We start from the raw sequence: 14,560 nt of genomic DNA on the forward strand, positions 1-14,560 counted from the left end.
AAGCTGCCACTTCAGTAGTGAACAATGGGACTCTCTCTGACCCTCTGCCGCTGCAGCCTGGTGTGGGTTTACAGACAGGGGGTAGGGGGAGCAGGTCAAAGTAGAACCTACCTCCCTCAATGACTAGTTGACAGTCTGTTGACTCTCTGTTGACTTTCTCTGTCTACCAGCCTTCCCTGTGCTCCCCTACTGCTGCCTCAGTGTTTAAGGGTCATAAAAGGACAAGTACTGAGAGTTATGATAGTTAGTGATGATAAGGCTTGGGCCATATACCGTTTATACTATATACCATTTATTCCAAATACCGTTTATACCATATACCGTTTATACCTTATACCGTTTATACCATATACCATTTATACCGTTTATACCTTATACCGTTTATACCGTTTATACTATACCGTTTATACCTTATATCGTTTATACCATATACCGTTTATACTATACCGTTTATACCATATACCGTTTATACCTTATACCGTTTATACCGTTTATACCTTATACCGTTTATACCATACCTGTCAGGGATTTCGTCGTCGTCAGACGATATGGCGAAATCATCGTCGGAAAAGGAGGACCAATATGCAGCAGAATTGTGTTGGCTCATCTTGAACATTTATTAGACTCAAAATGAACATACAAAATAACAAAACGAACTCACGATATAGACAGTCTTCTCAGGCTCATATACGCTAGACAAGAAACAATCTCCCACAAATGACAAACACAAACACACCCTAATATATGGGACTCTCAATCAAAGGCAAAGAGAAAACACCTGCCTTCAATTGAGAGTCCCAACCCCAATTAATCAACCATAGAAACACACTCACTAGACTCCACATAGAAATACATAAACATAGACCATAAACCAAAAACCCAGAAATACTAAATCAAACGCCCTTTTACCAAAACACCACCCCGAACCACATAAAACAAATACCCTCTGCCATGTCCTGACCAAACTACAATGACAATTAACCCTTATACTGGCCAGGACGTGACAGTACCCCCCCCCCCCCCCCCTAAAGGTGCTAACCCCGGAAGCACCTCAAGAAAAACAAAAACCCCAAACAACAACAAAAATCCCCCTAAAGTAAAGGGAGGGAAGGGAGGGTGGCTGCCGTCACCGACGGCACTTGTGCTACACCCCCCCTCCCCAACCCACCTATGCAGGTGGTGGTTCAGGCTCCGGCCTATTGTCCTCCAGAGTGCCGACCCCGGTCAGCCTCGGACCGTAGGCAGACTCCCCTTGCTCTGGATCCTGGGCAGACCTCCTCCTCTCCACCCTGTATACAGACTCATTAATTGAACAGTTAATCATTTTAACTTCTGGATTGTCAGGCTTACTCAGTTCAGGGTTGCTGCTCGACTCCCTTGGTTCTTCGTAATCGGCAGACTCTGGGCCGATGGGCCACTCTGGCTGATCCTGGCCGATGGGGCAGTCTGGCAGCTCCGGGCAGTCTGGCCACTCTGGCAGCTCCGGGCAGTCTGGCCACTCTGGCATCGCCGGGCAGTCTGGCCACTCTGGCATCGCCGGGCAGTCTGGCCACTCTGGCATCGCCGGGCAGTCTGGCCACTCTGGCATCGCCGGGCAGTCTGGCCACTCTGGCATCTCCGGGCAGTCTGGCCACTCTGGCATCTCCGGGCAGTCTGGCCACTCTGGCATCTCCGGGCAGTCTGGCCACTCTGGCGGCTCCTGACTAGTGGGTGGCTCTGGCGACTCCTGACTGACGGGCGGCTCTGGCGACTCCTGACTGACGGGCGGCTCTGGCGACTCCTGACTGACGGGCGGCTCTGGCGACTCCTGACTGACGGGCGGCTCTGGCGACTCCTGACTGACGGGCGGCTCTGGCGACTCTTGACTGACGGGCGGCTCTGGCGACTCTTGACTGACGGGCGGCTCTGGCGACTCTTGACTGACGGGCGGCTCTGGCGACTCTTGACTGACGGGCAGCTCTGGCGACTCTTGACTGACGGGCAGCTCTGGCGACTCTTGACTGACGGGCAGCTCTGGCGACTCTTGACTGACGGGCAGCCCTGGCGACGTCGGACTGGGATGACGCACTTGAAGCTTGGTGCGTGGTGCTGGTACTGGACGTACCAGACTGGGAACACGTACCTCCAGGCTAGTGCGGGGAGCGGGAACAGGACGAGTCGGACTGGGCTGACGCACTTCCTGGTCCGCACGAGAGACAGGAACTGGAAACACCGGGCTATGGAGGCGCACAGGCGGTCTTGATCTTACCTCCTGCACAACCCGTCCTGGCTGGATGGAACTAGTAGCGCTGTACGAGCGGGGTGCTTGTACAGGGCGGACTGGGCTGTGCAGGGGCCTGATGGTAGCCATGCGTAGAGCGGGAGTTGGGTAGCCTGGTCCTCGGAGGCGTACCCGGCGACCAGATGCGCTGCGCAGGCATCCTCCTACCAGGCTGGATGCCCACTCTAGCACGGCATCTGCGAGGGGCTGGAATAATGCGCACCGGACTGTGCGTGCGTATGGGTGAGAGAGTGCGATCTTCAGCGAAACATGGCGCCCTCCACCTCATACGCTCCTCCATATAACCACGGGTAGCTGGCTTCTGGCTCTTCCTTGGCCTAGCCAAACTACCCGTGTGCCCCCCCGAAAAAAATTATTGGGGGTGCCTCTCGTGCTTCAACGCCAGTCGTGTTCCTCGGAAACGTTCCCGGTCCTTACCAGCCATTCTCCATGGGCCCTCTCCGGCCATAACTTGCTCCCATGTCCATCTCTCCCGTTTGTCCAATTCAAAATCCCTCTGCTCCTTCCTCTGCTGCTTGGTCCTGGTTTGCGTGGGAGATTCTGTCAGGGATTTCGTCGTCGTCAGACGATATGGCGAAATCATCGTCGGAAAAGGAGGACCAATATGCAGCAGAATTGTGTTGGCTCATCTTGAACATTTATTAGACTCAAAATGAACATACAAAATAACAAAACGAACTCACGATATAGACAGTCTTCTCAGGCTCACATACGCTAGACAAGAAACAATCTCTCACAAATGACAAACACAAACACACCCTAATATATGGGACTCTCAATCAAAGGCAAAGAGAAAACACCTGCCTTCAATTGAGAGTCCCAACCCCAATTAATCAACCATAGAAACACACTCACTAGACTCCACATAGAAATACATAAACATAGACCATAAACCAAAAACCCGGAAATACTAAATCAAACGCCTTTTTACCAAAACACCACCCCGAACCACATAAAACAAATACCCTCTGCCACGTCCTGACCAAACTACAATGACAATGAACCCTTATACTGGCCAGGACGTGACAATACCGTTTATACCATATACCGTTTATACCGTTTATACCTTATACCGTTTATACCATTTATACTATACCGTTTATACCATATACCGTTAATACCGTTTATGCCTTATACCATTTATACCTTATACCGTTTATACCACATACCGTTTATACCATATACCGTTTATACCATATACCGTTTATACCGTTTCTACCTTATATCGTTTATACCGTTTATCCCTGATACCATTTATACCATATACCGTTTATACCATATACCGTTTATACCATATACTGTTTATACCATAAACCGTTTATACCATATACCGTTTATACCATTTATAATATACCGTTTATACCATATACCGTTTATACCATATACCGTTTATTCCATATACCGTTTATCCCGTTTATACCTTATATCGTTTATACCGTTTATCCCTGATACCATTTATACCATATACCGTTTATACCATATACCGTTTATACCATAAACTGTTTATACCATATACCGTTTATACCATATACCGTTTATACCATAAACCGTTTATACCATATACCGTTTGTACCATATACCGTTTATACCGTTTATACCATATACCGTTTATACCATTTATAATATACCGTTTATACCATATACCGTTTATACCATTTATTCTATACCGTTTATACCGTTTATGCCTTATACCATTTATACCTTATACCGTTTATACCATATACCGTTTATACCATATACCGTTTATACCTTATACCGTTTATCCCTTATACCATTTATACCATATACCGTTTATACCATATACCGTTTATAACATATACCGTTTATACCATAAACCGTTTATACCATATACCGTTTAAACCATATACCGTTTACACCATATACCGTTTATACCTTATACCGTTTATACCATATACCGTTTACACCTTATACTGTTTATACTATATACCGTTTATACTATATACCGTTTATACTATATACCGTTTATGCCCTATCCCGTTTATACTGTGGCAAAGAACGTGGTCGAGTGATAAATGGCAGATATGTGAGGGCAGAACTAATAAACGGGCTCTGCCCGATCACTAAAATGGCCACCCCGATCAGAACTACAGATCGCAAAATGGCCGACGGCCAAAACTACAATTCCCAGAAGCAAGGGGAACCCTCAGAAGGTGGAGCCGACCCACAGATAAAGGGTCAAGAAAAACCAGGAAGAGAGAGAGAAGGTGGGAAGGATCTATGAACCATAGAGAAAGAGACAATCTACATTGGCTGGATTTACCGTGTACGAGCTGGACTGTTTTGGACTTACCTGTTGGCGTTTAGACCTGGACCTAGATTTGTGTACCGAACCCTGCTATCCTTGACCTTACCTGCGGCCTGGGTGGACCAGGACAGAGAAACAAACATACAGGTACTGTCATGTTCGAAATAACTTTAATTCTGGGCTGACTTTGGTGACAGTTTCCCACTTAATTTGTGACAAACGCCCCTAGCTTCGAAGAGGTTTGCCACACGTGGTGGAGAATGTGGGCATTGGATTAACTATACCACTGGTTAGGTAGGGAAAAAAAATAGAAAAAAAAGTTTAGTTAGCACTCCAAAGGGGAGTCAGGTTTTTATTTTATTTTTTGTGGCTTTGTTTGGTTAGGACAGTTTTTTCAGGAAAATGAGTATGGAGGGAGCCATACAGGCCCTGTTACAAGCGGCGGCCGCCCAACAAGAGGCAACTAGAGCTCAACAAATAGCTCATCAGGATGCAATGTGAATGTATCAGGACACGTTACAGGTCCAGCACCGCACCAACCAGCTGCTCAGAGAAGAGCAAGAGAGAAACACCCAGGAGTTAAGAGAAGGCCTAAAGGGGCTAGCGGACAAAATTGGGGCTCAGTTACCAGCTGCAAATACCCAAAGGTGGGCCAATCATTTTCTTCAAAAAATGACAGCGCAGGATGATGTGGAAGCATATCTTACCACCTTTGAAAGGACGGCAGAGAGGGAGAAGTGGCTGAAAGAAGAATGGGCAGGGCTTCTGGCACCATACCTGGCAGGGGATGCTCAAAAAGCATATTTCGACCTGGAGTTGAAGGATGCACAGGATTATGATAAACTCAAGGGAGAGATTCTGACTAGACTGGGAGTGACCGATACCGTGAGGGCACACCGCTTCCATCAGTGGTCCTACAGACCGGGACAACCCCCCCCCCCCCCCCCCGAACACAGATGTTCGACTTGATTCACCTGACACGGAAATGGTTGCGACCGGAGACCCGTTCGTCCGCCAAGGTCGTCGAGACCATCGTACTCAACCAGTTTCAGCGAGGTCTACCCCAAGAAGTGCGACGATGGGTTGGCCAGAACGAGGTACTTTCCGCCGACCATCTCGTGGGCCTGGTTGAACGGTATTGTACGGCAGGAACAGCTGAGCAGGCGCAGGAGGAAAGATTCCCATTCCCCAGGCCTGGGCGAACCAGCGGACAGGGTAAGACTGTCCCAACAGGTGGAGGGGGAGGAGAGCAGCGTGGGGCCATGAGGAAAGAATCAGAATCGGGCCGAGACACTAAGGAAAAAGCCGGAAACCGGGACTGGGGGTCGAGGAGGTCTCCCCCCCGAAACCCTATTATCTGTTACAATTGTAATCGACCGGGACATATTGCAGCCTACTGCCCTATTAAAGAAGAACCAATGCAATGTAACCTCGGTGGAAAAGAAGATGAGATATGGTATGCATGTCCTGTTGTAACCACTGTATTTGAAAGATCAAGAAACAAACATATGTGCAGGGTGAAGGTTGAAGGGAAAGAGGTTGAAGCACTACTGGATTCCGGCAGTAGTGGTCGTTGCAAACCTAGTGCCGACTCATAAACTGGATACAAGTCAGGATATCAGTGTTACGTGCATTCATGGGGATACCCGTCTGTACCCCACAGTATTAGTGAGCATACAAACAGAGGACGGTCTGCTGGATTATGAGGTCGGCGTGATCCCAAAGATGCCATATGATGTAATATTGGGTAGATACTTTCCTAACTTTGCGAAGTTAGGCCAAAAGAACGGCATATTTGAGAAGCCAACATCCCTGACCAAGCAGGAAGAAGCATGGGGCCTTCAACCAAGGCCAAGAAAAGAGGTCTCCCAGGGGCCAATCTCACAGGTACTAGTAGGGGAGGATGAGGATGAAGTGGCAAACCTCGTTGATAATGAACAGCCCAGTACTAGTGGGGCTGGGGTCGATCTGAATCCAGAGAACGACTATCTAGAACCAGCAGACCTGGCAGGGTCCATGACTAATTTCGGGACGGCCCAACACCAGGATCCAACCCTGCAGCAAGCCAGAGCAGACGTGCAGGTCGTAGATGGTACTCCCATAAATGATGGGATGATACCTAATAGTTTTCCCCACTTCATCATGAAAAATGGTTTGGTGTACAGAGTCTCAAAAATAGGGGTTGATGTGGTGGAGCAGTTGTTGGTCCCCACCCGGTACAGGAAGACAGTACTGGATCTAGCTCATGGGCACATTCTGGGTGGACACCTTGGTATCGATAAAACCCGAGACCGGATTGTAAGGAGGTTTTACTGGCCAGGAATTCAGGCTGAAGTGGCTCGGCATTGTGGAAAGTGCCCGGAGTGCCAGGTAACAGCTCCCCGACCAGCGTTTAGAAGCCCGTTAGTGCCACTCCCCATAATCGAAACGCTATTTGAGAGGATAGCGATGGATATAGTGGGCCCACTACCCAAATCCGCCAGAGGGCACCAATACATTCTGGTCATTATAGATTATGCCACTCGCTACCCAGAAGCCATTCCCCTTCGGACAATGGCTTCCAAAAATATCGCCAAGGAACTAGTGCTATTGTTCACCAGGGTAGGGGTCCCAAAGGAGATCCTTACTGACCAGGGGACCCCCTTTATGTCCCACCTTATGGCGGACCTTTGTAAATTATGGCAGGTGAAACAGTTGAGGACATCGGTTTACCATCCACAGACGGACGGGCTGGTTGAGAGATTCAACTGGACCCTGAAGTCAATGCTCAGGAAGGTAATCGACAAGGATGGGAAAAACTGGGATTGCATGTTGCCATATCTGATGTTTGCCATTAGAGAGGTTCCTCAAGCCTCGCTGGGGTTTTCTCCCTGCGAGCTGGTATATGGGAGGCACCCCCGGGGAATCTTAGACATCGCCTGGGAAACCTGGGAACACCAATCCACCCCGTATACTAGTGTCATAGAGCACGTCACGGCAATGCAAAACAGGATAGCCACAGTCATGCCCATCGTCAGAGAGCACATGAGACAAGCACAAGAGCACCAGCGGCACACTTATAACCGGCAGGCTACCCTGAGGGAATTTCAACCGGGAGATAAGGTGTTAGTGCTGATCCCTATGGTAGAGTGCAAACTACTAGCCACATGGAAAGGACCATATGAGGTACTGGAGAGAATAGGAGAAGTTAATTATCGGATCCGACAGCCAGGTCGACGGCCCCAGGAACAGATCTATCACATAAACCTGTTAAAAGCATGGAGAGTGAGAGAAACACTAATGGTCACGTACCCCACACACACTCAGGAGACAGCCGAAGTAAATATTTCACCTACTCTGTCCCCAGCACAAGTACAGGAAGTAAAGACCCTGATCCAGAAAAACAGAGATGTGTTTTCAGAGGTACCCGGCCGAACTGAGGTTACAGCTCATGATATCGTTTCCCTACCAGGGACAAAAGTGAGCATGAGGCCATATCGGGTACCCGAAACTCGACAGGCAACGATTAGAGCAGAGACGGAGAAAATGTTGACAGCTGGAGTGATCGAAGAGTCACATAGTGAGTGGTCTAGCCCAATTGTGATGGTCTCCCAGCCCGATGGGTCTTTGCGGTTCTGTAACGACTTTCGGAAGGTAAATGAAATCTCCAAGTTTGTTGCCTACCCCATGCCCAGGGTAGACGAACTACTGGAGAAAATTGGTAAAGCTCGGTACATTACGACCCTGGACCTGACAAAAGGGTACTGGCAAATTCCTCTGACCCCCCAGGGCCAAAGAAAAGACAGCCTTTGCAACCCCTGACGGTTTGTTTCAATACACCGTCATGCCATTCGGCCTACACGGGGCCCCAGCCACCTTTCAATGGCTCATGGACAAGGTCCTAAAACCGCACCAACCATACGCCACAGCTTATTTAGATGACGTGGGGATCTACAGCTCAGATTGGGAATCCCACTTACCTCGGGTACAGGCAGTGTTAGACGCCCTTAGAAAGGCAGGGCTCACGGCGAACCCTGCCAAGTGTTACGTGGGGTTAGAGGAAATGGAGTATCTGGGATACACCGTGGGAAGAGGATTAATCAAACCCCAACGTAAGAAGGTGGAGGCAATTAGAGAATGGCCGAAACCAGTAAATAAGAAGCAGGTTCGAGCCTTCCTAGGGCTGACCGGGTACTACCGGAAGTTCATCCCAAGTTATGCCACAGTGGCCACCCCACTCACCGACATGACTAGAGCCAGAGGGCCAAACATGGTCAAGTGGGATGAAAGGGCCACCAAAGCATTTAGGACATTACAGGAGGCCCTCTGCTGTAATCCAGTGCTGGTGGTACCAGACTTTGAGAGAGAGTTTGTGGTTCAGACGGATGCCTCAGAGGTCGGCTTGGGAGCAGTGCTGTCCCAAGAGGTAGAAGGGGTGGAACACCCCATCCTGTTTTTAAGCAGGAAGCTGGAACCACGGGAAACCAACTACTCAGTTGTTGAGAAAGAGGCGCTGGCAGTAAAGTGGGCTCTGGAAAGCCTGAAATACTACCTGCTGGGGCGCCACTTCACCCTCATCAGTGACCATGCACCACTCACCTGGATGCATAGGGCTAAAGAGAAGAACGCTCGGGTGATGCGGTGGTTTTTGAGTCTCCAACCGTTTCACTTTGACTTGAAACACAAAGCAGGAAAGGAAATGGGAAATGTGGATGGGTTGTCCCGCATGCACGCATATTTTGCTGTGGTAGCCCGACCTAGGGGGTCGGATCTAGGGGGGGAGATGTGTGGCAAAGAAGGGGGTCGAGTGATAAATGGCAGATATGTGAGGGCAGAATTAATAAACGGGCTCTGCCCGATCACTAAAATGGCCACCCCGATCAGAACTACAGATCACAAAATGGCCAACGGCCAAAACTACAATTCCCAGAAGCAAGGGGAACCCTCAGAAGGTGGAGCCGACCCACAGATAAAGGGTCAAGAAAAACCAGGAAGAGAGAGAGAGGGTGGGAAGGATCTATGAACCATAGAGAAAGAGACAATCTACATTGGCTGGATTTACCGTGTACGAGCTGGACTGTTTTGGACTTACCTGTTGGCGTTTAGACCTGGACCTACCGAGAACCAGATTTGTGTACCGAACCCTGCTATCCTTGACCTTACCTGCGGCCTGGGTGGACCAGGACAGAGAAACAAACATACAGGTACTGTCATGTTCGAAATAACTTTAATTCTGGGCTGACTTTGGTGACAGTTTCCCACTTAATTTGTGACAAACGCCCCTAGCTTCGAAGAGGTTTGCCACAATACCATATACCGTTTATACCTTATACCGTTTATACTATACACCGTTTATACCGTTTATACCATTTATACCTTATACCGTTTATACAATATACCGTTTATACTATATACCGTTTATACTCTATACCGTTTATACCGTTTATACTATATACCGTTTATACCGTTTATACCATATACCGTTTATACCATATACCGTTTATACCATATAGCGTTTATACCATATAGCGTTTATACCGTTTCTACCATATACCGTTTATACCGTTTATACCATATACCGTTTATACCATATCACGTTTATACCATATACCGCAGTAATACTATCAAGAGCAGTGATACTATCCAGAGCAGTGATACTGGTAAGAGCAGTTATACTATCAAGAGCAGTGATAGTATTCATAGACATGATACTATCCAGAGCAGTGATACTATCCAGAGCAGTGATACTATCCAGAGCAGGGATACTATCAAGAGCAGTGATACTAGTAAGAGCAGTGATACTATCAAGAGCAGTGATACTATCCAGAGCAGTGATACTATCCAGAGCAGTGATACTATCAAGAGCAGTGATAATATCAAGAGCAGTTTTCCTAACAAGAGCAGTGATACTATCCAGAGCAGTGATACTATCCAGAGCAGTGATACTATCCAGAGTAGTGATACTATCCAGAGCAGTGATACTATCCAGAGCAGTGATACTATCCAGAGCAGTGATACTATCAAGAGTAGTGATACTATCCAGAGTAGTGATACTATCCAGAGTAGTGATACTATCCAGAGTAGTGATACTATCCAGAGCAGTGTGTGGGTTTCTTATTTTTTCTCATTTTATATTTTATAATAAATGATATCCAGCTCAGGGCTCCAGCTATGCATTTGGTTTGCTAACTTGCTAGCTAAGTGACTTTAATTTTTTTTTTTAAATAGTCCCCCTTGTGTGCACATTTGGTAATATGGTATACCCAGGTATGGTACAGAAACGGTATAACGGTATGAAAATCTGGATACCTCCCAACCCTAGGGATGACGACAGTTAGTTATGGTAGTTAGTGATGGCGTTCCTCTCTTATTCCTGCAGGTTGAGAGACCTGTCGTACCACCTGTCCTGCACAGGTAGTTAGTTAAGGTAGTTAGTTATGGTAGTTAGTTATGGTAGTTGGTAATGGTAGTTGGTAATGGTAGTTAGTTATTGTGTTCCTCTCCTCTCTTCTTCCTGCAGGTTGAGAGACCTGTTGTCCAGCCTGTCCTGGACAGATAGTTAGTAATGGTAATTAGTTATGGTAGTTAGTAATGGTAGTTAGTAATGGTCGTTGGTAATGGTAGTTGGTAATGGTAGTTGGTAATGGTAGTTAGTAATGGTGTTCCTCTCCTCTCTTCTTCCTGCAGGTTGAGAGACCTGTTGTCCAGCCTGTCCTGGACAGAGAGTTAGTTATGGTAGTTAGTTATGGTAGTTAGTTAAGGTAGTTAGTTATGGTAGTTGGTTTTGGTAGTTAGTTTTGGTACAGGTAATTGTCAAAATAATGGAAACTCTTGAGTAAATGAGGGTCATGTATAAAAATGCTGAGCAAGCCATAATTTGTTCCATTATGTTGGCTATGCCCCAACAGGACGACAATATCATGTTCCACAGGGCACCAGTGATCACTGAATGTTTTGATGAGCATGAAAACGATGTAGGCCTAAACCGTACTGTATGCCACAGCCGTCTCAGTCACCAGATCTCAACCCAATAACACCTATGGTAGATTCTGGAGGGGTACCTGAAACAGTGTTTTCCACCACTATCAATAAAACACAAAATTATGGAATTTCTCGTGGAAAAATTGTGTCGCATCCCTCCAACAGAATTCCAGACACTTGTAGAATCTATGCCAAGAAGCATTGAAGCTGTTCTGGCGGCTGGCTGGTGGTGGCCCAACACACTATTAAGACTCTTTATCTTGACGTTGACTTTATTTTGGAAGTTACATGTAAGTTATCGTAGTTATTTGTGGTAGTTACTAGTTAATCAAATCAAATAATATTGTATTTGTCTAATGTGCCAAATACAGCGAGTGTATACTTGAAATTATTGCTTACCAGCCCTTCCCTTCGATGCAGAGTTAAAACATTCTAATAAAAAGAGAAATAGTAACACAGGAGGAATAGCAAAAAAGAAGAATGGAGCTTTATACAGGAAGTACCAGATCAATGTGGAGCTATATACAGGAAGTGCCAGATCAATGTGGAGCTATATACAGGAAGTACCAGATCAATGTGGAGCTATATACAGGGAGTACCAGATCAATGTGGAGCTATATACAGGAAGTACCAGTACCAGATCAATGTGGAGCTATTTACAGGGAGTACCAGTACCAGATCAATGTGGAGCTATATACAGGAAGTACCAGATATATGTGAAGCTATATACAAGAATTACCAGATCAATGTGGAGCTATATACAGGAAGTACCAGGTCAATGTGGAGCTATATACAGGAAGAACCAGATCAATGTGGAGCTATATACAGGGAGTACCAGATCAATGTGGCGCTATATACAGGAAGTACCAGTACCAGATCAATGTGGAGATATATACAGGGAGTACCAGATCAATGTGAAGCTATATACAGGAAGTACCAGATCAATGTAGAGCTATATACAGGAAGTACCAGATCAATGTGGAGCTATATGCAGGGAGTACCAGTACCAGATCAATGTGGAGCTATATACAGGGAGTACCAGATCAATGTGAAGCTATATACAGGAAGTACCAGATCAATGTGGAGCTATATACAGGAAGTACTAAATCAATGTGGAGCTATATACAGGAAGTACCAGTACCAGATCAATGTGGAGCTATATACAGGAAGTACCAGTACCAGATCAATGTGGAGCTATTTACAGGGAGTACCAGTACCAGATCAATGTGGAGCTATATACAGGAAGTACCAGATCAATGTGGAGCTATATACAGGGAGTACCAGTACCAGATCAATGTGGAGCTATATACAGGAAGTACCAGATCAATGTGAAGCTATATACAGGAAGAACCAGATCAATGTGGAGCTATATACAGGAAGTACCAGGTCAATGTGGAGCTATATACAGGAAGTACCAGTACCAGATCAATGTGGAGATATATACAGGGAGTACCAGATCAATGTGGAGCTATATACAGGAAGTACTAAATCAATGTGGAGCTATATACAGGAAGTACCAGTACCAGATCAATGTGGAGCTATATACAGGAAGTACCAGATCAATGTGGAGCTATATACAGGGAGTACCAGATCAATGTGGAGCTATATACAGGGAGTACCAGATCAATGTGGAGCTATATACAGGAAGTCCCAGATCAATGTGGAGCTATAGACAGGAAGTACCAGATCAATGTGGAGCAATATACAGGAAGTACCAGTACCAGATCAATGTGGAGCTATATACAGGAAGTACCAGTACCAGATCAATGTGGAGCTATATACAGGAAGTACCAGATCAATGTGGAGCTATATACAGGAAGTACCAGATCAATGTGGAGCTATATACAGGAAGTACCAGATCAATGTGAAGCTATATACAGGAAGTACCAGATCAATGTAGAGCTATATACAGGAAGTACCAGGTCAATGTGGAGCTATATACAGGAAGTACCAGATCAATGTGGAGCTATATGCAGGGAGTACCAGTACCAGATCAATGTGGAGCTATATACAGGGAGTACCAGATCAATGTGAAGCTATATACAGGAAGTACCAGATCAATGTGGAGCTATATACAGGAAGTACTAAATCAATGTGGAGCTATATACAGGAAGTACCAGTACCAGATCAATGTGGAGCTATATACAGGAAGTACCAGTACCAGATCAATGTGGAGCTATTTACAGGGAGTACCAGTACCAGATCAATGTGGAGCTATATACAGGAAGTACCAGATCAATGTGGAGCTATATACAGGGAGTACCAGTACCAGATCAATGTGGAGCTATATACAGGAAGTACCAGATCAATGTGAAGCTATATACAGGAAGAACCAGATCAATGTGGAGCTATATACAGGAAGTACCAGGTCAATGTGGAGCTATATACAGGAAGTACCAGATCAATGTGAAGCTATATACAGGAAGTACCAGATCAATGTAGAGCTATATACAGGAAGTACCAGGTCAATGTGGAGCTATATACAGGAAGTACCAGATCAATGTGGAGCTATATGCAGGGAGTACCAGTACCAGATCAATGTGGAGCTATATACAGGGAGTACCAGATCAATGTGAAGCTATATACAGGAAGTACCAGATCAATGTGGAGCTATATACAGGAAGTACTAAATCAATGTGGAGCTATATACAGGAAGTACCAGTACCAGATCAATGTGGAGCTATATACAGGAAGTACCAGTACCAGATCAATGTGGAGCTATTTACAGGGAGTACCAGTACCAGATCAATGTGGAGCTATATACAGGAAGTACCAGATCAATGTGGAGCTATATACAGGGAGTACCAGTACCAGATCAATGTGGAGCTATATACAGGAAGTACCAGATCAATGTGAAGCTATATACAGGAAGAACCAGATCAATGTGGAGCTATATACAGGAAGTACCAGGTCAATGTGGAGCTATATACAGGAAGTACCAGTACCAGATCAATGTGGAGATATATACAGGGAGTACCAGATCAATGTGGAGCTATATACAGGAAGTACTAAATCAATGTGGAGCTATATACAGGAAGTACCAGTACCAGATC

At 46.1% G+C, this 14,560-nt stretch overlaps 1 protein-coding gene across 4 annotated transcripts in view; it reads left to right on the top strand.

Moving 5' to 3' along the window:
• Positions 1-14,560, top strand: part of LOC106576565 (tumor protein 63) — a 173,303-nt gene that overhangs the window by 13,593 nt on the left and 145,150 nt on the right. The gene's annotated exons all lie outside the window — the stretch shown is intronic.

Source organism: Salmo salar, chromosome 10, assembly GCF_965601325.2.
Source record: "Salmo salar chromosome 10, fSalSal1, whole genome shotgun sequence".
NCBI lineage: Eukaryota > Metazoa > Chordata > Actinopteri > Salmoniformes > Salmonidae > Salmo > Salmo salar.